This window comes from Balaenoptera ricei, chromosome 3, assembly GCF_028023285.1.
Source record: "Balaenoptera ricei isolate mBalRic1 chromosome 3, mBalRic1.hap2, whole genome shotgun sequence".
In the NCBI taxonomy this organism is placed as follows: Eukaryota; Metazoa; Chordata; class Mammalia; order Artiodactyla; family Balaenopteridae; genus Balaenoptera; species Balaenoptera ricei.
The window spans coordinates 180,814,333-180,818,594 of NC_082641.1; positions in this window are offsets into that span (position 1 = coordinate 180,814,333).

A 4,262-nucleotide genomic window follows, 5' to 3' on the forward strand; every position below is an offset into this window, starting at 1 on the left:
CCACCAAGACCACCCCGGGTCCGCCGGCAGAACTGCCTCCGCAGCCAAGACCCAGCCGCCCCTCCCGGCAGCCGGGATTCCTTGTGCCAAGAATTGCCTGCCTTAACGTCTGGGGGGGGGGGCCCTGCAGCGGCGACCGCCCAGCACCCACCGGCGAGCACCCTTCCCCACCCTGTCCCAGACCGGAGGGGACGGCAGCTCAAACAAGCGGGTAATTCCAGACGCCTCCCTCCCCACATCCCTCTGCCACTTCACTTTACCGCTAGGCACCTTGATGACTGACGCGCGGGGAGAGACAGACCCCAGGAAACAGAAGAAAACACCCGGATTCCACGGAGAAACGGGCCCCGGGAGAGCAGGGGCGCACCTGAGCCTCTGCGCGCTGGGGTCGCGGCGTCGCGGAGCTCCCCCGGAACTCCCCCCACCTCCCAGCGCTCGGGGGTGCGGCGCTGGGCCTGCAGGGCCGCAGGGGTGAGCCTGTACTGCTGCTGCTTTTTCTCCAAAGAGAGAAAGAAGATGATGAACAAGGTGGAATCTGCTTGCTCTGATTTTTGCCAAAAGAAAAAAAAAAAAAATGACAAAGGGGAAGGAAGGGTCAGAAATGAAGATGAGCACGCCCCCCTCCCCCCAACCTCCCCTGCTCGCCCTCTCCAGGTGACCTCCAGGACTGGCCGGCAGCTGGGTCCCAAGAGCCTGCTCCCCCGCCCAGGGCTCAAGAGCTGGAGGCTAGAAGGAACCTCTCCCCACCAAACCGCCTCCCACCCCCTGACCACCGCCTCCCAGGGAGGTGGCCACACCCCTCCCCTTTGAGAATGCAAGAGACATTTCTAATGAAATGCCCCTCCTCCTCCCCAGGTTAAGGCTACCTCACTCAAATGTTCATGTCTGTGATTGGAAAAATCACGCCTGATACCAAAGATTTCCCCCAAGGACTTGTGCTGGATGCTAGGATTCCCTTGCCTGGGGACCAGGTGTGGGCGAGGGTCTGCTTTGGGCCCTGCCCCCCAGGTGCCACCTGTCCACCACCAGAGAGAGCAGAGAGAGAGAGAGAGAGAGAGAGAGAGAAAGAGAGACAGAGAGAGACAGAGAGAGAGACAGAGAGAGAGAGGGAGAGGGAGGGAGGGAGAGGGTGGTGAGGTCGATGAGTGCCTTTTTCTTGAACCAAAGACGTGTGTGAGATGCTCTCTTGTCCTTATCGACTCGCTATTCTCCCCGCTTTTCAAGCAACCGGATCTGAGTGATGCTTCTAGAACCTTTGGGTGTTGGGGCAGAATCCTAAGGGTCCCCGTTCCCGCTCAGCAACCAACCCCTCCCCCCAGACACACGTACACACTCCTGTGCACACACTGGTCCCACCACACTGGGGGCTGGGAGCTGGGGTCTGGGTGGACACGGCCCCTCTCTCAGCCTGCCATGAACACATGGGCCCCACTTGAGAGAGCACCTGCTTTCTGGGGACGGGGCTTCTCTGCTGGTTAAGTCACTTGCTGGTCCTGCATTCAAGGCCCAAGGGTCAGAGGCCAGGGCCTGGGTTTGTCCCCTGTTGGACACTTAGGAATGGACATGGGACCTTTCTGGTGATGGGATCCCTCAAGCCCCAGTGACACCGGTCACAGAAGTGTCCCTGACTCCTGCATCCCTTTCAAACACCCTCCTATTACACATGCGCACACGCACGCATGCACGTGCACACACACCATCTCCCTTCTGACGCCCCCCCCCCCGCTTGACCAGCCCCCCCAGCCCCTCTCGCCCTAACACCCAGCTGGTTGTCACATACCAAAGACCATTCTCCACACAGGGAATGACACCTCCAGCACAGCTCCTTCGAGCCTTTGACAATTTTCTCTGAAATACCTCAAGATATTTAATGTATAGTTTATGTGATTAAAAAAAAAATCCTTAGCTAGTTTTTGGAATACGTGACTTGAAGCTTTATACTGTTAAATTATAATTTTGCAGACGATGGTATGTCATTTCTTTTGGTGAGCTCCGTGGGAGACGCGTTGAATGTCAGGGCAGGGGAAGCTGGGTGGTCAGAGGCAAAGGGCCGGGGGAGCATGAGCGAGAGAGAGAGAGAGTCTGGGAGCGCACGAGGAAGGACTGGCGGCGTTTACAGATTTCTTATTTCAATGAGTCCTTTAGGAAAGAGAGGAGAGAGAGAGAGCGTTGGATACCTTTCTGTTCTCTGGCGTGTTCTGTTTCTCGTTTTTTGGAGTCATGTCTTATAAGAGTATTTATTATTCTATGTGTTCTGTGTTCAAATGTAATTTAAGAAAAAAAAAAAGGAAGAAAAATGAAAAAAAAAAGACGCAATGGAATTTGATTTGATGCATGACTAATGTACTTTTTCTTGAAGATAATGTACTAGGTGGAAGGGTGGGGGTGGGGCGGGGCCGCGGGGCCGGAGCCCCGGGGATTCCGTGTCGCATCTTGTGTTTCATGCCCCAGTCGGTGCTGTTCGGTGCTCCTCGGCGCTGCTCTGTGTTAATATCCCCCCTTTCCAAGGATCTGTGTCCAGCCGGCGGTGGGTGGACGGGCCTCAGGTGGAGAAGGAAGGCGGCCGGTGGTGGGGCCTCCAGCTCCTGGCGCCAGAGTCCCTCCGGGTTCTGGTCCTGGGGCACCAGTGGGCGTCACTGCCACCTCGGGCACCCCGCCCGGTCGGTCTCACGTTAGCATGAATTCCCAAGTGTCTTGTTCAGAGGAGACAGACAATCAGCCAATTCGAGTCTTGTCGCCTAGGTTTGTGGGGGACGGGGTGTACCCCAACTTCCTCAGATCTGAAGGGCCCTCCTGAGACAACCCCCCAAGGCAGGCACCTGCCCGGGCTCCACCCAGACGCCCCAGCCCCCTCAGGCCTGGCCTTCACCTTTCTGTCTGGCCTGGGAGGTAGGAGGTGCACACCTGTGGAGCCCTCCCTCCCAGCCCCCACTGGTACCCAGAGAACAAAGGGGCTCCCCAAAAAATCATGAAAGGGGGCTCTGGGACAGTCTCCCAGACTATGACTCTTCTGCCATGGGGCCCATGCTCCCACCAGGGGAGAGCCCACTTTCCAGGACAGGCCCCAGGTAAGGTGGGTTTGGGTGGCCAAAGGGGGTCCCTCACACCCTGGAGGACAGAAGGCCCAAGTTTGGAGGGCTGGGCCTGGGGGCGCAGGTTCAACCCACCTGCAATGAGGGCGGGGGGTGTGGGGCGTGTTCTGGGGCCCCTGCACCGGCTGGAACTGGGGCCACTCACATTCTTGGCCCAAAGCAGTTTCAGCCACACCAGCCCATCAGCTCCCTGGGCTCCTCCTGTATCCCTGGCAGGCCCTCAAGGGCTGGTCTTTGGGGGGATTGTCTCCACCAGGGGTGAGGGGGGGCCAAGAGGCCATGTGGCCCTGAGTGTGTAATCACAACTGGACACTAGGGCTGCTTTCAGGGGACACACGATTTCGGTCATCCAAAGTCCTCCCCCGAACCCCCAGGGCTAGAGGGAACGGAGGCCCCCTCCACCCTACCCTCAGGCGACAGGCTTAAAAGTTTAAAAAAATATATCGTCATCGTTGTGAACCATTGCTGTGCTGGATTTGTTGTTTTGTTTCCCTCCAATAAATTATTTTCTAGTCACTCACCTGGGCTTGTGCCTTTGCTGAATGGGGGGGGAGGGGCTGGTGCAGGAGGGGGAGGCATGGGGCTCACCCTCCATGAAGGAGGAAGGGGACGAGGGAAAGTGGAAATGGGCCTCTCCCAGCCCACCCCTCTCCGCTCTGAACTCAGCTCTCCCTGAGCCCCCGCCCCCACAGGGCTCCAACCTCCACGGGGCCTTTGGGCCACCTGAGCCTCAGGATCTCACTGGGCTCTGCTTCTGAGGTGTCACTGACCACTGCTTTCTGGAGCCTAAAGTGTAAGGTGGTTTGTTTGAGAAGAAACCAGGGCAACCCGGTGGAGGAAAAGGCTGGGTGGTGTCAGGACTGGACCTTATAAACTGCCCTGAGACAGGCCAGCAGGCTGCAGGCAGGAAGCCAGGGCTGGTAAGCAGAATCTGCTCAGCACCTTTCTCCCTTCTGAGAGCAATAAAGCTTTTATCCACATTATCTACCCCAGGGTAAAGAAAAAAACCCAAAGAAACCCAGCTTTCCCTGCAAATCCCCTATCAGGCCACTAGAGGTCAGTGTTTTGATTTTTAAAACCAGAAAAGAACTATTCCGTGGGACATCACAAAAAGAAGTATAGGAAGAGAGAGCCTCAAGGAGACCTGGGGTCAGACAGACCGTGGTTTAT